The 27,666-nt window shown below is 39.4% G+C and overlaps 1 protein-coding gene across 2 annotated transcripts in view; it reads right to left on the bottom strand.

Moving 5' to 3' along the window:
- The window catches only part of C3AR1 (complement C3a receptor 1), a 41,358-nt gene extending 17,895 nt beyond the window's left edge, over window positions 1-23,463 (bottom strand). The window contains exon 1 of one of the 2 annotated variants that reach the window (XM_085542100.1): window positions 23,345-23,463. The gene's annotated coding sequence lies outside the window, so the exon portion shown is untranslated. The remainder of the gene's footprint in view (window positions 1-23,344) is intronic. The other variant, XM_085542111.1, reaches the window with a different exon arrangement.
- Between the last annotated feature and the right edge of the window lie 4,203 nt (window positions 23,464-27,666).

Genomic DNA, 27,666 nt, shown 5'->3' on the forward strand with positions numbered 1-27,666 from the left:
TAGAGAGCATGCCATATTTCCACCATGAATGTTCTCATTCAGAGACCGCTTTACTGTCAACATCCATGCCAACAGAACAGTCTCACACTGACAATCATTATGAAAATTCAAGCAGTAATTGGTAAAACTGGTAAATACTACCTCATCTAAAGCTGTCACAGTGACAAATGCATGCTTCCTTAAGCACCCATTTCAGAAATGGCAGAATGAGAACACCGGAGTTCCTGTGACACTGAAGTTCAGAGGTGGATTTTGACACCTGATCACGCAGGTCACTGCTGCATTTCAGCAGTTTGAGTGTCTATCCACCCCTTGGGCTCTGGAGTGACTGCACACTTAGATGATGACAGGTAGATATTCATACTTAGACAGCTGACTCAGAGTACTGCATTAAAAAACATAGAATATTCACATAGTGACGACATGTCGCTCAGTAATGGCGTATTTATGGTGCTGTGTAAATGCTGAATAACAATTTGATAATCTGCATAAATAAAGTACACAATAACTGTATGTCATGTAACATTCAGACTATGGGTTATGCAATTCAAAACAAAATCTAAAAAGGGATTGGCACAGGTTACAGTTTCAGTGCTTGGATCTATGAAAGTGCATCTTTATTTTACACATCACATGGTTGCATTGGATTTCTCTGAGAAAAGCTTTTCATTTAACAGTGAAGAATCCTAGATTATAAGACAGAATACCTAAAGGATTGGAATCTCCGTTAATCAAATACTGGATCTCAAATACTGAAGAGCAAATAGCTCCTAAAAAATTATACAGAATCCTTAATATCTAAAGAGAGATTATAACCAACATAGATGCAATTTTGAATTTCAAACTGAAATAATTAATTTTTATTCTTGCCATACAATGGAGAAGTCTCAGAAAACCCAGGAGACTTCAGACCAGCTATTCAGCTGCTATGAAGTGAAGCAATTTTCTATGTGCAGTATGGTGTCCGCTATGGAAATTTTCTAACACAAAGAATGATAGTGCTCAAACCACTCTGATATGAATAATTCAGCACACAAAAAATTGGAAGAAGCACTTACTCCAAAGCAAATGAGAATGAAGCTTGTGTTACTTCTCACTTCTATCATGAGCAAGACAATTAAGTATGTAAATGTGTCAATTTAAAATTTGCAGAAGTCTGAATACTCATTTCTGTGCCAGATGAATAAAGAACCAGATCTTTGGTTTAAATCCATACCATATCCCAGTTACACTGGGATATAACACTGACTAATGTACAACCCACGTATTTCACTTTAACTAAGAGGAGTGGGTCAAATTCTGTCTCCCCCTTCATGATCTGTCCAGTACAGGATATTGCATGTTCACTTTCCTGTTCTCTAACTTGTTGAATTTAATTCTTACTCACTCCATCCAGTTATCCTGACTTCTGGTAATCTACAGTGATCTGTTCATGGCATCTGAATGTAGTCTAAGAACTGTATAGAAAACCATTTTTTTTTTTCCATTTTTCTTGATGTGCAAATTCAAATGGGGATAGTGGTGTAATGTCCAGAATCCAATGAGGTGCTGCAACTTCATGCTTAGATGGTGGTTGGCAACATGGAGATTAAGGATCCAGGCTGAACTTATGGAGATGAAGGACTCAGGCCATCAGTTCAACTTCAGTGGAGGTTGGCAGCTAACATTATCTGATGACTCACTCCACAGATCTTTAATATTTTAATATGATTTAGCTGGGAAGTATTGGTAATGGTTGGACTAGATGATCTTCTAGGTCTTTTCCAACCTTGATAATTCAGTGATTCTGTGATTTAATAGATCAATTTATTACACAGCTACTGCTTGTAAAGTGTTTTTTTCTTCACATTATAGTAATGTTTCAGTGCTTTTGAAGTGCTAAAGATATATTTACCCTCATAACCCGGTAAAGTAAGAAAATGCTCACTTTGCAGATAGAGAAGCAGAGTACAAGTACATAGGATATCCACAACACTGAAGGTCTTCAGGCACCCATAGATTGCTAAATACTGACTATTTTAGAACATCTGAGCCTAAACATCAAGCAGATGTCCCACAGGAATAGCACCATGGGTTCCTTTGGTGAACTGTTTCTTATATAACAAGAAGAGGATACTTGATATATTCATCTATTCCGCTGTTTTTTTTTGTTGTTGCTGTTGTTTTCCATTTTGTAACTGAAACATTCCAACTACTCTGATCCTAATGATTTCAGAAAAAAAGATTTAAAAATTCATCCCTTAGGGGCACTCAGGATTAAACTATTTCTAAAGATATGATCAAAAAAGCAAAGTTAAAAAAAAATAATAATAATAGCACGTACAGAAAGCCTGCAATTTGTACAGTATGCTTTGATCATATTGAAAACAGGCTCCACAGTGACAATACTTGTGCTGTTTCTCTTAACACAGCAGGGAGTTGTTTTTCATTAAATAAGCCTTACAGTGAGCCCATAAATTAAACAATGTTTATATTTTGCAGACTTGCCAAGAAGTCCTAAAGCAAACTCCAACTCAATAAAGCATTCCTGTTGGGAAAGCTCTTGTGCACATGGTTAATTAGTGATGTGCAAATGGCTACTTGCATGGCGTTAGGCATGTGCTTGTTGATGTCGCAAAGTGAGGTCTTCCTGGTGATACAACCACCACCAAGACTTGCTAATAATGTAGACAGAAGTCCATTACTTCTTGCTGGGTTACTGGAGTTGGACTCTCAAAGAAACATATTGGAATTTGACTCCCACGTCATACTGCATAAAATATCCCTTAGATAAAGCTTTTGTCAGATGCAGTACGTGGTAACTATATGATTAATACATAACACACGGTTAATACAGGCATTAAACAGTGACAACTCTAAAAAACAACAAATGCCAGTAACCTTGATAGTCAATAACAAGGAATATGATGTTCCACTGCATGACAAGTGCATCAATCATTGCATTGGCTTCCAAGTTTCATGACTGCTTCAAAAGAAAGAGTTGGCAACTCAGCCATGAGTGTCACACTGCATTCATCACACTAATGACTAATAATACAGCTGAGATCTGGAAAAAAAACTTTTTCTTCTTCTCACAAGCTCAAAAGAGCAGCCACAGGTTCAAAACAATTTCCTGTAGGAAGAAGAGAGGCCATACAGTTTGAGACTCATTCAAAAGTGACTGAAACAAAGCATTCACACCAGTAGATTTATAGCCTGCAAAACCATTACAAAATTCCTTTCTCTCTAATAAATTAGACAACTTCTTAAATTTTCAGATTGATCCATAGGGAGAACCCACATTGCCCGAATGCTTGGCCTGAGCTTGAGTGCTAAGGTCAAAGTGTTCCTATCGGTTGATAATTGTGACTAACACCCATTAAAAACATCCAATGACATTTTGTGTAGATTAGCTAAATGAGAAGGAAGTCCCTAGACTTTTCCAAGCTGCTTCAGAATTTCTTGTTAGCAAATTCTTTCTTGTACCACAGTGTAGAGTCAGGGTGCCACATCCAGAACATTATAAATGTAGACATGGTACTTGAACACATGGGGCTATTTGGCACCCCAGGTTGCATTTGCACATTTTCTTAGGCTTTGAGAGAAGAGGTCTCTGTTACATTGGGTTGTGATTCTCTGTCACAGTCTGCCACATGGTATGAGTAGCCCAGACACAAAGCTGAAGGGAGCACATTTCCATTAACAGTCAGGCAGCAGTTTAGACATCTGGAACCTATTAGCTCCTAAATCTCCCTAGACTCCATCCACATACAATGCCATAAAGAAAACCTATGTGCTTAGGCATATTGAGTGAAATTAAGACTATGAGATGATAGCTGTAGCATAATACAGCACACTGATGGAAGACAAGCAATTGAGAGAAAGATTTAAGTAAAAGTTGCTTGCTCTAACAACTGTCACTAGGGCTTTCATACAGAAACCGTGGATTTTATTATTATAATTAAAACCTTTGCTTGTCATTTTAATCATTTTAACCAAAAGGTTTAAGCAGAGAGCATTTGGTTTTTTTTGGTTTTTTTTGGTTTTTTTTGCGGTATAAACAGGGTTCTGAGGAATACTGGAAGATTGATGGCCAAAAGGTAAAATAACTTTGCCCTGCATGACCTTTTAGTAACTCAAACCTAATAGCTGGCAGTCTGGGACAGTGGCTCCCAAACCTCCAATAAATATACTGTGACACCACATCATGTGTCTTACTATTACAGGGAGCATCTAGAGGGATCTGCTAAGCTCGTTTACTAGTTCCACCTTCCTCTTGAGGTGTTTGGAAAGACTGGAGTGGTAACTTGTGCCAGGTAAAACCTATACTCATACATGTTGAAATTTTAGGTTTGTTTTCTCATTTAATAAAATAATAGCTACACTGGGTATGTAACTGTGGTACTAAGAATTCCCTTTGCACCAGACTACAGTGTTTCTTTCCCTTGCCATTTTCCACCTGAAAAATCTGAGTTGAGGCTGCTCTCTTTTAAGCCCCAGGTTTGATGTAACCCATGAGTGTTCTTCTCTGCTGCAGCCTCTTGGTGGCAATAGCATAAGGCAACATGCCTGAGAGCCCACCAAAGGCTACACCTTTCCATGTTTTAGGGCAGGCCACACTGGCAGAGATGCTGGTGTTAAAAACACCTTGTGCTTTACCTTAATAATATATTCTTTTAGGTTTTTTGAACCTCCTTCTCCCAAATATGCAAGCTCTGATGTTGTCAAGAAATGTGATTTTTGAGAGGGAAATGAAGGATTAGTGGACCCTCACGAATTCCTGTTAATTATCTGTATAATTAACACAGTTTGGATGATCCAAAGAAAGTGAAGTTTTCTGTTTGTTTGTTTGTTTTAATAGGCTCTCTTTTGTTCTACTTCCACCTTCCGTTCACAGGCACCAGTATCTAGTTTTAACTATACATGCATCATTCCAAAGAGGTTTTCTCCAAGTTTGGCTGAGTGAAACCCAAGTCTTTGATCACACATCCTGGGAAATTCTCTTAGATGAGAACCAGTGTGCAAGTCAGAATAAGTAACCCTCTTTATTAGTGAAGTGAAAGCCCTCAGCCCATGTAGGAGATTAACGCCCAGCTGTGCTAAGTATGTATTCAACTATCTATCTGAGTACATTCATTCATATATGGGGACTGGATTTTTACTTCCAGTTGCCTCTGGCTGAGAGACTGGAGAGCCATTTGTTGAAGATGTTATTGCAGTTACTCATGTATGTTATGAAACAGCAAGTACCTTACCCAGTTTAATGATGTAAGTAATTATATATATAAAGCCAGAATAATATTAACTGGCAGGCTGCATCTGGCCACCTTGAGCACCTCTGTGATGTAATTCCTTTGCTCAGACATCTTATGGCTTGAGTTCTCACAAATCTGTGTCTGGCACCATTCTCCACCACAGATATAGTGCAGGGGAAAATGTCTCACACAGCCTTCAAGGCCTGTCCCAAAAGCTGTGTCAAGGAGTTATCAAAGGATATGCATGCAGAACTTGTAGGAACTTGTCTCAAAACATTGTGATGGGGAAGGGGCTGTGGCTAGGGGCCTTAGTGAAGATTGGAGCCAGCTTACATAACCCCAAGTTTCCAGTAGAGCATACACAGGGACAAGGTCATATACAGTTCATGAAGCCTATGGGTGTGCTTTGCCTGGTCAACCTCCTGAGACTCCCAAAAGTGACCTCTATCCATTATGGGAAAGTCCTTAGACCTAAGCAGTGCATATGTGAACAATGACGCTGCTCCTTAAGAACATGGAGCTGTGGCTGTATAAAAATACCCTTTCAAAAAGGCTATAGGTCAACCCTCCACCCATGAACCAAAGAACCTAAGACTCTATCACTGGATCTTTGTGTGATATCTATATCACACAATATGTGATAGATACGTATATCTACCTCTTTTCCTTTGTTTTCCTATTTATCTATCTCTCTATCTCATGATGCTTCCAATCAGATACATCGAGCCGTGTCATTAGGTTTCACTTTCAATGTTACCAAATTTCCCTGACTTTGCTGTTTTTCATGCTTTCATTGCTGTTTTGCATGCTTTCATTGCTGTTTTGCATGGTTTTTACTGTTTCCATGTTTGCCCAACTCACTGTTTCACAATGAGCTCTCACTGCAGTAGAATACTAAAGATAATATATTGAATGAATTGTCAGACTGTTTAGTCTTGTTACATTCCCTGGGTCATTACAGTGACTGAGTGACAGTGACCCTAGCATTGCACAGCCCTGCAGAACAGGGACATCCCTCACAGAGAAGACAAAAAAACTCATCTCCCTTGCAGCTCACTGAGTGGGACAAATAAAGGGGGAAGTATGTTATCCCTATATCTGTAACTTCAGAGGCTCCAAACATCAAGGCCTCAGTAGGCCATGAAGGACAAAACTTTCCATCTTCTATCAGAAGACATTCCTGGAGCTAAGCATACATGGCTTTATAGGCACGGTTCATGGTGAGACAGGGAGCCTGTGGCAATTCTGACAGCTCACCACGATCCTCTGAGCATCTAACACTATACAGTAAAGGGTACATGTTATTTGTCGCTGGTGCTAAGGCATTTTGGAGCCCAGACTGATGACCATAAACTTGCACTGTGGATTGAGCGGGTTGTTTGGCCCATTTTCATGAAAGGACTGAATCCAGTATTTTAATGGAGTAGTTGTATCCCGCAGACACCTGGGTTATAAAATGAGTCTGAAAACTCCAGATGCTCCTGAGCAGCTGTGCTAATTGCATGGCACAGTCTGTTGTATGGCACAAACATTTCAGCAAAAACAATTGCTATTTTCTTTTTTTCTTTTTTCTTTCTTTAATATTATGAAAAAAACAAGCACAGCACATGCTTTTCCATCAAATGAACCTGAGGCTCTCCCTACCTTTACTGAAATATTCCACTTGTCAGACATGATCGTTTCTCCCATTGACCCCAACAGCTACTGCCAGCACATGCTGAGCACAGTGAGTGGACTACAAGCATGACTAAGAATGTCCTTTCAGTTGACAAATGGTGCTTGCTTGAAAAACAAATTTACAGCACAGTAAGCATTTCAATGTGTTGCCAGTTAACTCAACTCCTACACCATTTAGCTGGTGGTTGAACAGGCAAATGCATTATTTTGTTTCCTGTGCCTCTGAGGAAAAGTGCATTCAGATGAAGTAGCAACATATGGATCTATTCACCTCACAGGGTGTACTGGCCTATTTCAGGTGTGACATTCACAGTCAACTGAAACAGTAAATTGTTATCAATCAGGAAATATTATTGACTTATCAAAGTGAAATGAACACTCTGGCAGTACATTTTTACTTCCGTATTCCAGGAAGTCACACACAGACATATATATATGGACTACAAGCAGTAGAAAGAAGATTAGTAGAAAATATAAGCTGTTCTTAAGATTTCTGGCTAGACAGAAAATTAGGATTTAGTAGCTGAAACATTTTTACTGGCATGTCTCTACTCACTTAGAATTTATTTTCACATTAGTTGATTAACTGCATTCAGGAAATACTTTGTGCTTAGTGAAGATAAAACAAGATTTAAACTTACGATCTCTCTCCCTGTTTTATTAGCATCATTTATCTTTTAAAAGCAGAAAATCCTCAAAATCAATTTACTTATTTTCGTACTGACTTATGCCTGTGTGTGTAGACACTAAGGTAAAGCTGACTAGTTTCAGCTTGGTGTATATACAAATTAGCTTTTACCTGGACCCTAATTTTTCGACAGTTATCACTAACAAAAAATCTGTTTACTTCAGACCATAATCAACTAATGCCCTCATTCTCTTTCTGATGAGATAAATTGATTGAATTTCCTTATCTCCCAGTGCACTGCAGATTTTCAAGCCCTGAGGTCATTCTGGCATTGGTTTATGAAGCCCTTTCCAGTTTACCAGCATCTCTGGGGATGATGCACAGCTACACTTGATGGTGCTTTTCAAGACTGATCCCAAAAGTGCTGTGTTTTTTAGGCACTAGAACACTAACGCTGGCCCTGGATTCTTGCATGTTCACCTCAGTGCTGCTGAACCTGAGCCACCCACACAGCAACTCAGCCACTTAGCTCACAAAAATCATTGTACGGATGTGACTATGTTTGTTCACAACTAACTGGTTTCTCTCTGCACCCATTGCCTTCAGCACAGCAGATGGATTTAGAAAAAAAATCATCCTGATTTAGACATCTATCCAAGATTTCTGAAGAGAGTCCAGCAATGAATTTAGATTAATATACTAATTGCTTAAAGAGATGAAAGGAATATCAAAAGGGAAAACAAAATACCAGACATATGCTAAACCTGATAAGGTATTCCATTTGTAGTGCTCTTTAAACACCCAGCAAGCAAAACCAACTTGCTAGCTATGATGTAAATATTACCTACAGTCATTTATGTGCAACTGGAACAGTTAAATTTTGTGCAGTGCACCTTCCAAATAATAAAATCTGGAGGCGTATCACTGTCAATAAAAGTGTTTGTAACTACAAAATCAGTGCTCATGCAGCAGCTGATATTTCAGCCCCTGGATAATAATTACTTATTTGCCTTAAGAAAAATAAGTCAAATACACCAATCATGATTCTCAAGAATGTTAAGGTAAAATGAGACTGAGCTGTGGTGGTTTGTTATTTACCACTCCAGCATCTGAGGGAGCAAATTCATGCCCAGGGAAACCTGATGACTGGGAAATTCACAGCTCTCCAAACAGTGTGTGTGCCACTAGCAGATGAAATTACACGGAGTGCAACAGCTGCTGCTTAATTAGCAGAATGATAAATCTCAGGGGAACGTTTGCTCTCTGTGTGACAAAACAGCAGACGGCAGAGATGGGGCACTGACTGGGGTGGATGTGTTGGTCATTGCTGTTAGTCCTTGTGTCACTTCCCACTGCTCAAACTGCCCTGAATGCTTCAGTTCTGACCCCTTTCCTGGTGCCTCACAAACTGCACACAGAGCCAAGAGGAAAGTTGCATTGCCAAGCTGGATAGAGTTCTTCCATTGTAATAAAAATTTCCCCCAAAAATGGCACATGTGGTCTAGCTGAGTGCTTGTGACCGACAGAACTGGATCAATATGATTCTTTTTTCCCCCAAGCTCATTACGTCTTCCCTTCACATGTTTATTTTCTTGTTCAACTCAGAGAGAGCAGCAAGCACTCCAGACATCCTCCCAAAATTAGTTTAAGCTCAGCAAGTGCTTAGATCTCATCTACAATGAAGAAAAGATGAGATGGGAAAAACACTCAGAAGTATTTCACTGCAGTATTTTCACTCGCCCCCATTAGTATTTCTTCTTCTGATTCATAGAATTGCAGAATCATAGAATGGCTTGGGTTGGAAGGGACCTCAAGCATCATCAAGTTCCAAACACCCTGCTGCAGGAAGTGTTGACAACTGCTTGACCAAGTGTAAGTAAGTGTAACCAAGTAAGCCAGGCTGCCTAGAGCTGCATCCAATCTGGCCTTAAACACCTCCAGGCATGGAGCATCCACAACCTCTCTGGGGAACCTGTTCCAGCACCTCACTACTCACTCATAAAAAAAATTCCCCCTGACTTCTAATCTAATACATTTTGGTATGCATTACTAATAAATATTTCTTCCTCACCATATTTCATTTAAAGCTCTGTTACCTATACAATGATTTCCTTTCTGCTTAGCTTTTCTGTTCTAGTTATGCAGTTGCTGGACATGATTTGCTTTCTGTCTCTCCTGAATGAACTGTATTTCATTGTGAAGAAACTGCCTCATCATAATGAGGATGCCCTTGTCAGTGCAATTCATTCTTAATGACAGCCTGAAACAAGAGGGTGCGGAGAGATGGCTTAGTTTTCCAGCAGAATGAAAGCCTAGTAGTTAGTGGCTCCTGCTTTCAGTCATTTATCAGGAAACTGTGCTCTGTAAGAGCTTAGATGCTTGCATGAGAAGAAATCAATCTAGTCTCATTGTCTGGCTGGGATTCAGTGAGAAAAACAAAGCAATGATTTCAGAATGGACATTAGAGTGTAATTTAAGTGTTTCATGGAACAATAGAGACTTCTTGGTAGGAAAAGACCTTCAATATCATCTAGTCTCACCATTCTGTGCTAGATAACTGGAATTCTTTAAGAAAGGAACTCAGATAAGTAGACATATTCTGTTATGAAAAAGTCACCAAGGTCAGAAAGTGGACTCTGAACTAGAGATATTTTTTTTCCTATTATCTCTAATAGAATTATTTTTCTTGTTGTATAACCTCCAGCTGCTCCAAGGTCGCAGATAGGCAAACCGTTTGCCAGCACAGAATTAGTGCAAATGTGGCTGAGAGTTAAGAGAGCACCCATTCTGCTACTTTTTTTCAAAGGTTACAACACATCACACATTTATTCTTCGTTTTTTTAATTGTTTCCCCAGTCAGCTGCAACAGTGGCGGAAGCAGCCATGCTTTTTATTTTTATCGATAAAACTAGAAGATCAGATTATAAATAGCATCATACAGATGCCCTCCTGCTGAGGATAATCCTACTTGATCCCATGCAAATCAATGTGAACTCTATGCTGATAGGGCAGTCCTTTTCAGAGATTAACTAATCTAGAGATGGAGGCATTGCTGAGAAAGCAGTTTACAAACCATAATTTATCTGAGAAATAACAACTCTCCATATCTGATAGCCAGTACCTTGGCTAGAATAAGGAGAAACTTGGATCACAAATGTGAACTGGAAATAGAGACCCTCAGTTGCTCTACTTCCCCTGCAATACAGAAAAGAAGGAGTGATATTAAATGGCTCTTGGCTGCTTGGCGTTTTGATCCACTTAGAGGGTACAAAGAGCCAAAGCCCCACACATTTCATCAGCCCAACCCCGTATTTTGGCACCCGGAGAAAGCTGTGAGAGAAAATATGCCTCTTTTCATAAATGTCTTTGCATTGCTTTGTGAGCCAAATGGCATCCTCTAGCCCTTTCTTATTTTTTGATGAGATTCTGAGATATTTTCCTTTCACAGCTATGCTCAAGAGTGCAGAACATCCTGTGAGTAGGCACATCTCCCTGCTTTTCAGTCTCACCAGTGCACATTAAAAAAGCAGATGCTCGTAGCTCCTGCAGCAGCAATGAACTCTTATAACCAGTGAACATAAACAAAAGCCAGTGTCACTTAATAGCAAAATGGTGACACCTTCACTGTAAATGCTTCTGTTCAGCCTTCCCTCCTCTGTGCTCATTTTGTCTCCTGTCCCCACTGAGGTTATCTTGGGTGAAGGAGGAGACAGCTGTTGCCAGGAATGGCACAGACAGTTTTGTAATTTCTGATGTACCACGGGAAAGAAGTGGGCCTGATGTTGGTCAGAAATCACAACAAGCAAGCTCAGAGGGACCTGCTTCTTCCAGCCAGCAGGGGAAATGAAGAACAAGTTAAATGTCTTTGCCTTAAAAATCAGATTATCCCAAGTCTTAAACATGTATAATGTTGCTGCTGTGTGGATGGATATGGGCTAAAAAACTGAGGCATTAACAGTATCTCCATGAATATCCAAAGTAGAATTTAAATCAGCGTGGCAAATTAGCTATACTAGAAGCCCTATAATAATGCAAGAAAGCACCTAATGGGATAGCAGCCTTACTTTTCCTCAGTGGAATCAATGGAAACTTTGCCCACAGGGGAGTTATACTAGGTAACTTGCTCATCTGTGGTCACAAGTGAGTTGTAAACTCCAAGTTTCTGCTTAAACTGGTGGTGCTTCCTCAACTTTAGAGCACAAGCTAAGGAACAGGGGAAGGCCGTGGAGCTGCTGATGGCTGCTGCTGACTGCAAATGAGTGAGCAGCAAATCCAGGAGATGAGCCGAGGTAAGGCCAGACAGTTTCATGAATAATGCAATTTCATCCCCTTGCACACAGAGTGAAAATGCGCCTAATTGTTGCTGCACAGATGGGACCAAGATCCTCTGTGGTTGGTTTGCTGCTCCCTGGAGAGGTAGAGCTCTGTTAGAGGAATGTTATCCTAATTTAAAAGAAAAAAGAAGAAAGAAAGAAAAAAAAAAGGCTATTAAAATAAAATAAAATAAAATAAAATAAAATAAAATAAAATAAAATAAAATAAAATAAAATAAAATAAAATAAAATAAAATAAAATATGCTTTTCGCTTTCCTTGTATTGTAATTTTCTCACTGGCAGGTTAGGTAGCAAATTTAGAGCAATGAAAAAATATTTACCAGAAATGTACTGCAGTATTTCTAAGGACACCAGCAGGTGCTGCTGAATAATTAATTTTTAATGTATTCATTCTATTTTACTGCTTAGAGTGACAGCCGTTAGCAACATAAATAACAGTAGATTCTCTTTTATGGACCAACCTCCTGTCAACGTCCATGTTTAAAAGGGTAGGACAAGATATTCTCCATAGAAAGAGGAAATGCATTTATTTCATATTCAAATGTAAATACACACACACACGCATGTATATACAATTTATTTTCACTGAATGATTTACACTGGCAGAGAAAATCAAACTGACTCTCTTAACATCTCTTTCTCTTCTCTGACCTCTGATTTTATTTTGCATTTAAAAGACATTTCTTCCTATTAACATCTCTTGCACTAAAGGATTGTGACATGTATTGTATAGCATGGATTAACATGCTAAGCAAGCTTATTGAAACGAAATTATTAAAGCTCTTTAGATAAAACTGTTGTGTGAGATCTTTGTCAATATGTCAGTCCCTATCAGTACAAATGCAATAACACAGAACAGCTAAACTAGACAATCAGCTGGTGAATATCAGTGAATTTACTGATGTCAGGAAAACAGTCTTTATTTGTTCCAGTAATCAATGCTCATGGATATTTTTCCTTCCAGTTAATTGAAATCCACTATAATCAAAGATGGTAAATATGATGCCATGGTAGCATGCAGTGAAGTATCCCTAAACAGTGTTTACACTCAAAACCAAAGTCACTCTCCTTTGCTGCAGCCCCTTACTAGCATCCTGTGGGGTGCAAGAATGTGTTCTAGAGCATCCAATAGAGCTTCAGCATAAGACAAAAGGGAAAAGTAGAGATTTTATTGCCTGTGTGACATAGAGGGGGTTTGTTGTCTAACTCCAGTGAATACAGATATCAAATTTTAGGTTCTCCTGGAGATGTGGTCCAGATCCTGTAGGCTCTTTCAAGCCATTTTATTGTATCTGGTCTCTTACTGACAATGTAGAAAGTTGAGGGCAACCACAATTCACTCAGCTAACTAACCCAGACTGTGTTTGAGGGACGCTGTAAGAGTAATGAGTCCCTTCTGGGCTTCAAAGTGAAATGTCTTATCTGTCCACAAGGGGGTAAAAGGGTAGAACTTCTATGCTTGGCATTCTTTCCACTTGCCTGTTGGGTGCCACTTCTTCGAGCATCTTGCTGCTTTCTGAGAACATTTAATGGAGAGCTGCAGTTCAGAGGCAGAGTACAGTGGGTTACTAAGCTGCTTGGAGCCTGGAAAGAAGCTGAAGCATTTCCTCCAGAGCAGGTACAGTCTCCTGGATTTAAATATTTGCTCTTCTAAGTAAAGTATGCATTTAAGCATCTTGTGAGCACTTTTTTTGCTTGTTGGGCCATAACCCTATCTGTTGTGGTCTAGCCTTTGTCTGTGAACGTAGAGATTGACTAAACAGACATTTTGACATGGATGTTTGCTTAGGAAAAAAAGTTGCTGTTAATAATGGCAGCTAAACCATAGAGCACATCCTTTCAAAAAATCTTGTTCATAATTTCCTGAATTCTTCAATTCAAAATGGAGTCTAAGATTCTCACCACAATAGTAGTGATGTGAATTTGAAGCAGTCCAGCTCCCCATCAGGCTAATAATGCCAAGACATGAATTTGGCTCAGTGTCCCTATGCTGGCAGGAAATGCATGAAATGTCCCATAGAGTAGAGAAAAATAAACTATTTTAGGACAATCCCCTATACTTGACCATCCTCTTATCCAAGACTCCAGCTCTTCTCAATTTCTTTATTGTGTACATGCATTAAAAGTGCTGGTTTTGCCTGTTATTGAAAAATCTAGAACCAGACTTAAATCCCAAATGATCACTGTCTGTGATCTCTTGAATCAAGAGCTCCCTTTCTCCTTCTCTCCTATTGTAAACTCACATTTATGACAGCTGTCAGCCAGGATGCAGTTAGAGATGATTTATATTATTCCTTATGATGGCTTTTAAGGCTTTCAAGAGAATTTTTGCTGAAATTTAGGATGATTTTCTGTTACCATTGTCTGAAATCACATAGAACAAGAAAGTCCTGCTCTGAAATAAACTACTTTGCATCTTCAGCTATTAAGTTCTGTAACATCACACTTTAAATGGAGCACAAATACCACCAAAGCTACGGCCTGCCACTGACTGTGGAGCATTATGGTAACTGCAGTGTTTGGTCTTGCAGAATCTGTCCTGGCTAGACCATGGAAAAGCTTCGCAAAATAACTATCAGACAAAAATAGCTTCAAAAATCTATGAGAAAACATTAGAAAAAAACAAAAGAAGAAAAACAACATGCAGAGAAAAACAGTTTCACTAAAGCACTGCAAGTTAATATTTACCGTTTATATCAACAGTACTGAAAAATTAAAAGAGCTTTTAATCAAAATTAAAAGGATGCTCATGTGGTAGTCTGGCAATAGTGCAGTCAAAGTAGTTCGTGCATTTTCCAAAGCAAAGTACTATGATATCTAAAATTCAAACCTTTGCCCTTACAAATTTTCAGTAACCCAGATCTTCTATTTCAGCTGTGACACTCTCAATCATAATTCCAAATAATGATTTACATATATTACTGTGAGAGGACAAGAAATCCAGTGGCTCATGACCTCAGGATGTTCCTTTTTTTTGTTATGGGGTTATGAACCCCATATGTATATTATGTTCCCCATATATATATTATGTTCCCCCCTTTGTTAAGGGGTTATGAACCCAACTTCATCACAAGATGTTTATCATTCTGCCTCAAGGTGGTAAGAACACATCCTAGCAGCCTGTCTTTGTACTAGGCAGTGAAAGAGGTTACATTAGCTGCTGCCATAACCCTCCCAGAAGACAGCACTGAACTTTGTGATGCTGCTGGCCCATCTCCCCCTCCAGCCAAAGAGAGAAATTCTTTGTGTCCTTTTTCAGTCTCCTTGCAGAAGATCTTCTACCAAGATATGCCATAGCTTAAATTTTGAAGGATCTTACTAATTATAAATAAACAAGACACTAGGAGATGGAACAAAAATATTTTGGCCAACTATAAACAATAACATTTTGTGATTGTTGTTCTTTCCCCAAGAAGATTAGATTTTCCATTATTATTATTATGATTCCCTTGAGAACGCAAAAACTCGTTTCTTCATGCATTTGTACTCTTGATATTTTGGCATATTTAGAGTACAAAATTTTGATGTCCTGCTCTTCTTGCTTGTAGAGCAAATTAACAGAGACCTGAGATCTGCTCTTGCAAAATAAAGACAAATATTTACCTCAGACATGATCCTGAAACTAATAAACAAGGCTCTATTCCCATGCCATAAATTCAAATAGAAACCCATGAAGAGGACAGAAAGAGAGAATATTTTTTCTTCTGCTCTTGGAAATGACAGCCATATGGATAGCTCAGACTCACTAAATAAGAGTGTATGCATTATTGCATGAGGAACAATAAATAATTAAAATTACCCACTGTGGAACACTGGTAGAAAATCAGCCAATACAGTTCGGTCCTATAGCCATAGTCTCTGACAAACTAATCCAGGACACTGCCTCCAACTCACTTTGGTCTCCCAAGATAGATTTGAGCAGGATGTGCTCGTACATCTGCCCTCCTGTAGGGCTGCTCTGCTGATTCATTCACAACAAAGGTTTCTCGAGCATTGAGGTGATAAGAAGTAAAAGGAAACTGAGCCCAGTGCTGAGCTGGGGAGGATACACTGAAAGTCACTGCTGCTGCCTCCTTGTGCAGCAGGAGACACAAACTTCCTGAAAGAAGGGGTGAACAGGGGAGCCAGGCAGCTAACACAGAGTTGTACAGGGTTTACTAGTGTATTGCTCAGTTAGCACCAATGCAAGATGAATTACTGGTTTATGAAATCACTCAGTCTCAATCTTGCTTAAGAAGAGCACAAGCCTGGTGAGGGAATCAGGAGCCTTTCTGTTCTCTTTAGAGCACCATCTCAGTCTCCCGAAGGACTTAGGTGAGCAGAATTAAACAAGGCAGGTCAAAACCTGTTAACAGAGCAGTAAGGGCACTGCAAGCAAGGACCAGGGCCCCTACCAAGCTATACCAGGATACCATAATTTATAACAGCAGTTCCTGTTTCCATGCAATGTGGTTGATGTGATCTGTGTGGATCACATGTGGGCAGCAAGGAAATGCAGGTGGGAAGAAATGTTTGGTGAGTCTTAGATCAGCAGAGGAGAGAGTGGGAAAATATTTCTCAGTTTTAACTTGTTCCTGGAATCATGCTCCCAGGTTTGGGATCCTCTGTTAATAGACAACAAAACACCTGAGCAGGCTTTGAAGAAAATGCAGTTCTTTAGTCTTAAGAAGGCAAACAAACAAACAAACAAACAACAAAAAGAAACCACAACGAACTGGAGTTCGTAAGAAACTCCCAAGAAATTCCATCTTGTTTTTTTTTTCCAGATGGTTTTCCTTGAACACTGGCATTAAAGCAGAAAAGTTTCAGAAACCAGATTTGTCCCATCCATGTGACTCTGAAAATCAGTTTCAAAGGGTTGTACTTTTGTAGTCCAGAAAACAGGTCAAAAATTATTCCACATGTAAGGTAACCGTGCTGAGAAAGAAAAACATGTACACAAAAGAAGGAAGGGCAGAAGTAACCAGATGAGCTCTCAGCTCCAGCTTCTCCCAGATACCAACACACCGACTTTTATGGCAAATACAACTTTGTTCTTCAAATCCTTTCATTCACAAAACCCAGAAGATATTGAAAAATGACTTTGGGCAATCCAGATAGGAATTCAGGGCACTAAAGCAAGGTAGGAATCTCAGAAAAGCCTCCAAAACTCCTCTTCAGCACCTCAAATTTACAGGAACTGGTCTCCTAACTTGACTTGAACGTTTTGTCCAAAAATGATAAACATGAACAGAGTCAGTAGGTTGATGAATCACCCAGGTCAGAAAGCTTCCATGCAAAGAAAATTAGATGTTACTAAAGGCATAGCCTTCAATGTGCATTAGTTTAAAATTAGATATTAATCTTAAAAGCTGAAAAACTGTTTCAGAGTAAGCAATAGGTGCCACTGTATAAATAGCCAAAGCCTTTTGAAAGTGTTGAAGTGTGAATAGAGTAGCTGAGGGTAATTAACTTATGTCAGAACTGTAACTGCATTCAGATGAAAATTAGGTTCAATCTTGCTTTTCTCAAGCATTTCCCCAAATAAGCTAAATTATGAGTTATGGAAATAAAAATTAGAAGATGAGAATGAGAGCAACAAAGCCAGCAGACAAACCCTCACAAAGAGGATATGAGAGAATGCATGAATAAAGGGAACACATTCATCCTTAGGTAGGAAAGATGAAACAGACAAATAAGACCTGGTCAGCAAAGAAATACAAAGCAAGAAACAGACACAAGGTGAGAAAATTCAGAATAGACAACCTAGAAGAAGACACAATGAAATAGAAAGGATTTGAGATATTCATGCAAAGGGGCATGGCACAATAATTGTCTGCCATTATGCACAGTAATTTCTTCCCCAAAGAAAAGATTAAGTCAACAAAGATATAGAATGAGAAAATAGCACCTGGTTCACCTGACAAAGAAGTGCTCATAAAGTACATTAAGAATACCTCACTTGTAAATTATCTAGCCCACTCAGATACACATGAAAATAGAAGATGTTAAATAAGTATAGTCTCAACATGCGTTGATCAAATGCATGTACAATTTAGTATCAGCCTGTTTAAGAAAATACAAAATTCAGGAAAAATAAATGGACAAACAATTTACCCAGATACAAGGTCATTCACAGGGAGCAACTGATACGCCAGAAGTGAGTAGAGATACAAAACACACAAGTCCCATTATCTTGTGTCTCTCTCCCCACCTTCACTATTTAACTTTCCAGTGCTTTGTTGGCTGACTTGCAACTACCATCCTCTCAAACTCTGTTTTTTATCATTCTTACTGTGATCTGACGTTCTAGTGCTATTGCCCTGAGAGCTCCAGTCCCTTTGGCTAAATGAAACATCAAAGCAGCACAGCGCCTGAATCCCAAGAAAATTAATATCTCTAAATCAAGTAGCTTTACAGAAGATAAATACATGCTTCTTATTCCCAGGTGAAAAGGTGTACTGTTATTCCCCACAGCCACTCCTCACTCAAACTATGAGAATTGCTCCAAAATAAATACCTGCTATTTAATGATGCTGGCTCATGACATGAGAGTCCGATGGTGGTGGTATGGAAGCAGAAGTTGAACCTGTTCACCAATATTCCATTCCATGTGCTGCTATGTGAAAGTGGCAGCAGAGGGGCAGTCTGACAAAATGGCGTCTGCCATGGAAGTATTGATGAAGCAAAGGTTTACAATTGAATTCCTCTATGCAGAAAAAAATAGTATCCATGGATAATTACTGAATGTTTACTGAAATCAAACAATGAATGTGAGCACAGTGAGGTGGATGGTTCATTTCAGCAGTTGCAACAGTGGGTCACCTCCTCTTAAGCAGAGTCTTATCAGCATGGCATGCAGGTTCTTGTTCATGGCTGGCAAAACTGCATAGCTACTGGTGATGTTTATTTTGAAAAAGAGCGTGTGGTAGCTAAGAATTTTATCTATCTAGTAGTGTCAGTGTGCTCTTTGTATCTGTCATAGTTTTCACGGAAATAAGTAGGAGGCATTACTTTTGGAGCAACCTATGTATATTGGCACCATCCAGCAACTGCCAAAGTAAGGTAGCAGCAATATCCAACAAACATCAACTTGGAAAAGAAAAATCTAATTCAGCAAACTGAGGTTGGAAAAAAAGCACGCTGAAGGCTGACCAGAAGACAAAGGGATGGATGGCTTTAGAGAACAGGAAATTTATTAAATCAAATAGAAGTCCAAAACCTTTATATAAAATCAAACATTTCCAAAGTGAGAGAAGGAAAGCACAATGCTAAGGTTCTCCATGTAGATCTATTGACTGAATATTGATAATACGCTGAAACGATGCTGGTCAAAATCTTGCCTGCTAAGATCCACATAAAAATTCTCACTGTAAAGTGAGGCTAATTGTAAAGTGTAAAGGCTAATAGATATATGTCCTCAGCAGCTTTGGCATCACAAGTGGTATCATTACTAGGCCATTTTCTGGGGAATATGACATGTATTTTTACAAAAGATTAACATCAATTAGTGTCTCACTGATACATATAATACCATTAAACCTCTGGACAACAGCTCAGTGGTATTTCAGAGGTACTTCAGTGGCAATGAGTAACACCATTCTGTTCATAGAATCATAGAATGTCTTGGGTTAGAAGGGACCTCAAGGATCATCAAGCTCCATACTCCCTGACTCATGCAGGGCCACCAACCTCCACAGTTAATACTAGACCCGTCTGCCCAGGGCCCCATCCAACTTGGCCTTGAACACCTCCAGGGATGGGTCATCCACAACCAGCCTGGGCAGCCAGTACCAGCACCTCACCACTCTCGTAGTAGAAAATTCTCCCCACCTACCATACCTTAGACATCCCTGGACCTCCCTGGAAGGGATACATCATCACAGTCCCTGCCCTATACTCACATGGGCCTGAGCAACCCTCCACCAGCACAGTATTGGCTGTCCTCAGGATAAGCCCATCCATGAAAAGGGAAAGAAGGGGCAGTAAAACTGGTTCCCAATCCCTTGTGCACCCTCTCTTTGCAGAGTTTGTGGAGAAAGCAGTGACCCAGGCCCACAAGCAGGTCATGGAGAAGACAGATAGAGGTGGAAATGGTTAGGAAGTGCAGAGCTGGGTTACCCTGCCCAGGTTATTCACAGCTGGGCACCAAAACAGTGCCCTGAGTATCAAAAAAGCAGTTTTGCCCTCACATGCATGAAGAATCCTGGCACTATCTGATCATCTCTTCACTTCACATCTCTACTGCAGTATGGGAGTTTGAAGTTCAAGCCCTTGAGTACTCTGAAACATGGATTAAACCATTTCAGATCCTCCGGGCTGTAGTAAGAGGATGCCTTTATTTATTTTTTTTTCATGGAAAGTTTCCAATAACTATTCATTTCATTATGGTGCAAAATCAGAAAACACTGAAATCTTGAGAAAATCCTTTCTTGGCAAAGCATATTGAAAATATATTTAAGTACATTATCACATTTCATTGGAATTTAAGTGTAGCTAAGGCTATTAAAACTTTACTGTTGCTTAAATGTATATTGTGCAAATACACATCCTAACTGTATGAGTGTTTTACATCAAGTGTTGGCTTACAGAAATGATACTTGGATTATTCCAAATCTACCTGGATAAAGAAAATCTAGATTTGATCTCACATACCACATGATATTGGCTGTATTTTGAGATAATCATAAGAAAGAAAGTTCTTGGTTGAGGGAACCTGAAAATTGTTCATTTCCCAAAAGGTGGCAAGAAAATTTGGGAGAATATTCTTCCAACACCTACTGTATAATGCCAAGTTGTTCACCAGCAGCAGAAATGTAAGTACCCTACTCATCCAGATCTTTGCACTGATAAAGAGCCAAGAGCACACTGGAGAGTCTAGCCATTCAGAAATATGCTTGTGACCTAAACATGAAAAATTACTTCAAAACTGATCTAATAGGGGCCCTCTGGCTTTCATTAAAACTGGTTTATTTACGATTCCTAAAACTGGCAATTCATGCAATTAGCACTCTGTAGCTAACAGAATTTCGTACTAATAAACATATCATCAGACAAAGAGGCCTGGCAACTATTGATCCATACTGATGCGCTCAATAAGAAGAAAGTCCTTGGGGAAAAACCAGCAAGGCTCACTGACAGGGCTTTGAACTACATTTGAAGGGGGAGCAGTAGAATAGTGAGCCTTCCCATGATGGGAATTGCATAGCTAGGCTAGGGTGACAGAGTGCTAGTGGGTGCCCTCAATCTGCTGCCCTGAAATGTGCTGTAAATGCCACAGCACACATGAAATCTTACAAAAATTAGTCAGGAGCCACTGAGGCAATAAAAGCTGACAACAGGGAAACTCAAGGGAAGTACTTGAAAGGAATTAAGAAGTTATCCTCCAAGAAGTCACCAAGGCAGGATGCCCAGCTGAAGTGCCTCCACACCAATGCATGCTTCTTGGAAAACAAACAGGATGAGTAGGAAGCCACTGTGCTGTTATGAAGCCATTATGTCCCCACCTACTCAAACAATTCTATGATCCTAAGTTTTATATTGCAGGAAAATTAACTATTCTAAACATCAGCAACTGCTACAGGAATCCAAACAAAATCAGTAAAAAATGTTGGCTTTTTTCAGATGAATAGCTATCCAGGAAAAAATTGCAGGCCACAGATTACCACAAACAAATATATAGCTAATAACTTTATCTGAAGCTGAGGTATCTGACTGGTCGCTGTGATCTTGAAGGAAATCTAAAATAATAGGTGGTTTGAGGATCTCTCATGGGTGGCTGAAGACAAACAAGAATCAAAAATCTGACCTCCAACGGCATATTCAATACCCAGATATTTTTCTACTTAGTTTTCTTTTGGTGATGTTTGCAATAATTTTTTTACTAGGTCTGAATAAATGATCACAAGAGAAAGATTAACTGCGAGTTGTATGAGTTTAGTGTCAAATCTCAAGAGCACATTTATTCACATATCATCTGTTAAAAATATCAGTATATTTGTTAGTTAAAAACACATTACTGGGCTTTGTAATACACTCCAATCAGCTTTCTGTGAATACAAAATCAGTACTTCAATGGCTCTTCTCAAAAGTCAATGCTATATACAGGTAGTATTAGAAGTAGAGATGATGGACAGCTTTCCACTTGTGATGATTTACTAGAAGTGTACATCAAACACAAAATCTAAACTACTGTAATTTGTTAGACCAGCCAGTAATTGCAAACTTTTCTGAAAGGTTTATTTTTGCAGGTCACCATAATCATTATTTATTAGAGCTTCAGAAGTTTCCGATGGCAGCTCTAAAACATACACACTTTTTAGTATTTCAGAAATGTTATGTAAAGCATCTATTAATATTATGCAACCACTGAGGTGGTGCAATGCGATAGAAAAAGACACGCTAGAAGCTAGATAGTGAGTGTTTCATATTGCAGATAATTAAGAAAGCTCAGCAGCAGACAAAGAGTTTCTCATTTCCAGTCCAGAACACCAGAGATCTGGGTATTTTCAAAAAGCAAATAAATACACAAAATCTGGGAGCAACATACAGTCTTTCCCCCAAAGTAATACACTATTCTCCGACACAGACAATAGTATACTTTACCACACCTCTCCAAATGTGGAACTGATCAGAAGAAATCCAACATTTTCTCTCCTGACCAAATATTCCCACCCATGATTCTCAATGTAAATCTAAATGAAAAGAAAATAAAATTCCCCACCAATGGCTTCGAGCAGCTCTGACAGCTTATATATCTTACAAATTTATGAAGATTTTTCTTCAGCTATAATCATGTACAGAAGCACCTGGAGGCTCTCACACCATTTTTCCATACCTGCTTTTGCTAGCATGTGAATATTGATAATTTTTATGCTGTTTTTTTTTCCTCCTTGAGTTACAGCAATATGAATTTGTTTAAAACAAAAGGGCCTACTCCTTCCTGAAAAGTTTTGTTGCTGTAGTTGTCAAATTTACAGAAGTCAGAGAAAAATTGAAACAGTTGTATGTATTTTAAGATTCTGGGGAAAAAGAAAAATAAATAGAAGAAAACAGTGATATGTGGAAAGGAGGCATGTTAAAATATGTGGGAGGGAAGCCCACTGAGCACTTTTTCAAAGCATATTGAGATCCTACTGGAAGTTGTGGTGATTGCTGCATAAACTTTCAGTGTCTACGCACACATACACAGTACAGGCACCTGTTGATGTTCACCTTGCATTCAGTTTTGTTGCAAGCTTCTATACTATCTTTATATTACCTGAAACAAACTTCAGTTCCTCCACAGCTTTGTACTTAGAAGGTGATGACAAAGGCATAATTGAAAGTCACAACTCTGCTGTACTCATCAGGTCTTCTCTGTCTGCCTAGGTGCTGACATAAACCTGGCCTAGCTGCATGTCAGATGAACAGATTTCAGAACATTTTATATAACCGCTGCTCTAAGCCACACTTCTCTATGTATTCATTGATAACATGGTCTGTACTCTACCAGTCATCCAATCAGTGCCACAGGTAATATTCATTTTCATTTCTGGGTTTCCCTTTTTCAGGCAGTTCCTTCTTATTTCCAGCTACCACGTTCTTTTGGATGCTTTCTCTTTCAAGTATGAGTTCTAAAAGAAAGTATTGCCATAATAAAGTATCATTGACAAATAATAAATGTGTCAGTGATAAAATAACTTGCTAATTTGTTACAAACACATTCTGACCTTTAAAATCACAATTAAGCTGAGATATCCTTAGCTACCCAGACACTCCCATAATATAGCTCAGACAGGACAGGTGGGGCTGTGGGTTATATATGATTGACTTTTCTCTGTGCAGTGCAATAACCTTAACAGTTTGCTGATACACACAGGCAAAGCTTTTCCCCATGCAGACAAAGGCACACAGTTTTCCTCATGGAGACTCCTCCTTCAGGCCCTTGGAGGTGGACCAGAACTCAAATTCTGATTCCCTTTGCACCTTAAGCAAAATGCATCAAAATCTGTCTCCCTTGGACAGATGTTATTCAGCTCTTCCTGCAGTTTGTGAGTGCTAGCTTACACGTCTGTTCCTGGCTTCTGTCAGTACCAGCACCACCAGGGGTAAGAAAAGTAATTTCTACAGAGTTGGAGAGCTTTCTAAACACACCTCCCAGAAGTGCTTCAGGAAAAGCTCTCTAGAAGAAGGCAATTTGGTAAATAAAAATAGTATTGGGTCAAAGTTAATCATAGCTTTCTCATTGACTTCGGGGAAACAAGACCAGACTCCCACTTGTAATTATCCTACTGAATGCGAGTGGTGTTTCTCACCACCTTCTGTTCAACTACTGTTTATTAGACATTGCTAAATGTAAACAAATAGGGTTTTAGCAGTGTTTTCTCTCATTAGGCAATGCCATCATAATTTACATAGGCTGCTTCAAAAGTTGTGCCTTGTATGTATTTCCATGGACAATACAATGGCTATAAAGAGCACAATAACACTTATTTGATAGACCAGTTTCTCAGCTACAAAACACTATTTTTTTTAAATATTCACTGCAATCAGCTGTGCATTTTCATTCAGTAGTGAACAAAAGCCTGTATGCTGTGTTTATAAAATCTGTACCAGCAGAGGTGACCCGCTGTTTCATAGCTGCTATGATGGTGTCATTTCTGAAACACATCACCCACACCCTCACTGTGCTCACATCCAGTATTTGATCACCCCAAGCATTCAGCAAGCATTAATGAATATCAATTTGTGCAGTTTTTTCCTCATGGAGGAATTCAGTTACATACTTCTGCTTCATACACACTTCCATGTCAGACTGCCCCTGTGCTGCCATCTGTCAAATGGCAATGAAAAGTGACTGAATATTGGAGGTAAGGCTCAACTTCTACTGCCATACCACCAGTATCCTCCTCTCCTGTTTCTCTTTCCTCCCCGTTTCCCTTTCCTTTTCTCTTCCCTTTTCCCCATCCCTTCCCCTTTCAGAAGAGTCTCATCTCTCAACTAAGTCTCTCTGAAATGTTTCTTTTTCACTTTTTTTTTTTTTTTTTTTCCATGGAACTGGCCCTTGCCAGCTAAGGTCAATTCTTGAGAAGAGCCATAAAGCTGGGGAAACAGTCCATCGGTGAGCTGTCAAGTGGTGGAGACATGGACTTCACAGCATGCTGCTACTTCTTGCTCAGGCAGTCTCTGCTGGCAGCCGTGCTCCTCAGATTCGCAGGGGGTGGACAGTCCATGGCAATAGGCAGTCACCTTCCTTGTGAACCTTAACTCACCTACTTCTTTGTATCACAGCTGCAGTCACATTCCCAAGCTAGTTGCATACTCCAGGTAGAAAAAAGGTATTCTATTAAAAGGGCCAGTACTTGTGAAAGTGCAAACATTTCCATTTTTTCTACTTCTCTTTAGCTGTTGCCAAAATTAGTGATACACAGAAGTCTTATTTTTAGAACACCTGACTGGACACCATAAGCTTTAGCAAAGCCAACAGCTGATAAAATAATTAAAAAATGCTGTAAAACTCCATTATTTTGAGGAAAATGAGTAATCTCAGTGCCTGCAAGATGTTTAAGGGCACTTGTTATCCACAGAACTCAGAAAGGTCAATATCTCAATAGGGGCATACGTAACATCTGTTACTTTAATAGTTGCCTATTCCCAGCAGGAAGTAGGAAGGGAATGTGGATTGCTAGGTGCCCTACAGTGTGCTGTTAGCAGAACTGCAGATAGGAGCATAACTGGTTTCCCCACCTAGATCTGTACACACATGGTTGCCCAGCAGCTTGTAGTTAGGATTCCTAATGCTGATTTATCCTTTAATATACAGAATATTTACGCATGGATTACCAAGAACTAAGATAGTAATTAAGAGAGGTTTTTAAAAAGGACAAGTGTGAATTAGGCACCTGTTAGCATTCGAGGGATGCTAAATACCTGATTGCTCCCTTTGCCTTTGAAAACCTCTTACAGTCCCACAAGCAATAGGATTTATGATGCTAGTTTTTGGCTGTCAAACAGTTACAAAGCAAGTTGTGCCCAGAGTCAGCAAGTCCCTGACCTTTAACTAGAAAGGAACCGCAGAGCCATCAGAACAGCATTCCCCACTTCACAGTTAGACAACACCTTGCTCCATTAATTTCATGTACTTTTTTCCAGTTCATTAACTAAAAGTGAGTCCTTACCAAGAATGGAAAATAAATACCTTGCACTGCTACTTTACTGCTTCTAACAGCAGTCCATTCCCAAAGGACAAAGCATGATGAGCTGTACATTATATGTAGAAACAACATGCCAGCAGTCCAGTCCTAGTGCTGGTTATCAAGAGCAGCACAGAAGCTCTTAGCAGTTTAGCACAGTGTCACTTTTAGTACCCATTACTGTAAAAACAGCAATCCAACAAGATGACAGATTCTTTTGAAACGTGTTGTGAAAGGAGGGCCCTAAGCACCATAATTAAGACATTTAATGCTAATCTAATGCAAGTATATGCACTAATGGATATGTACATTTGCCAAATCTTCAGCCTGTGCTCCACGTGAATGATGACAGATAGAAATGTGGCCCACAATGTGACTTTGTAAGGCTGCTGTGTTAAAGAAAGGCTCTCCTGGCTCATGGCCTCTTACATCATTCAGATTGTCTTGAAAGACACTGTAGATGTTTCTGTTCAGCCATGTTGAGTAGGTCACAGGTCTGCTTCCTCAGACACCTCTGGGCTCTGCTACCAGATGCTCACTCCCTCCATCCTCATACCTCCTCCCTAAAAGGTCCTACATCAGTCATTGGAAAATTCCTCCATTCATCCAGAGAGTCATCGTGGTGTCCTCTGTGTCTCATGTAGGGATGTAGAGATGAGTATTTCACATCTCCCACATCATCCTGCCTCAGAGCCAGACAAAATCTCCGCTCTTTCAAACTCAGAAACTGATACTCATGATGAAAGTCAGTTGTATATTAGCTTCCAGCCAGCAGCCAGTGACCAGCAACATGGTAGAATCTCATTATCATGGTGGTTACCTACTGGGAAGTGACATTGTCACACAAGACGTGAGCACTCTGCTGGGCTGGCTGGAGGAGTGAAGCTGACAGGCCATAAAAGGAAATATATCTCCATTGTGATTGCTGGCTCCCAGCCAGGAGCACTGCACTTAGAGTCCGGGTGCTCTGCTTAAAGAAAGATGGCTTAAAGACCTCAGGGACTGAAATGAAAGGACGTAGAAGATGCCCAGTCAGTGCTGAGGAATGAGAATTTTCAGCAGATGAAAGACCAAGAGGAGACATTAATGTTTTCCTAATGGAGAAAAACCTGCTTTAAAGAAACCAGGATAAAACATTTTCTCATAAGCATTGAAGATAGATCAAGCAGTAATGAGCTTAAACTGCAGTTGGAAAAATATAGATTAAACAAGAGAAAAAATTTTATTAACATTAAAATAAGCAGCTAAGTAAGGCTATGAAACCAAGAACCATGAAGCTACTTAAGGCTAAATAAATATGCATGTATTAGAGAGAATTTACTGTCACTCTGCTCAGATTTTACTGCTCTGCAATGTGCTGGTGAAATAGGATTGAACCTCATTTGTAGGTGAATTGAGACCTTTTATGTGTAAATAAACATTTCTATCCATGGAGCCTACTTGTAGTGAAAATTACTTTAACAGAAATAGCACACTGCAGAAAGAAGGTCATGCCTGGGACACTGGCAGCAGTTTTAGAATCCAAAAATCCAGTTTGCCTTAAGACATTTCCATAGTGTTTGTGTTACTATAGCAGGCAGGATTTTGCAGTACTGTGTGTGAAGTGTCCAAAATGCCACGCAGAACTGGCCAGGAATGG

This window comes from Coturnix japonica, chromosome 1 (assembly GCF_054131305.1).
Source record: "Coturnix japonica strain WE chromosome 1, WE-NBRP24, whole genome shotgun sequence".
Lineage (NCBI taxonomy): Eukaryota > Metazoa > Chordata > Aves > Galliformes > Phasianidae > Coturnix > Coturnix japonica.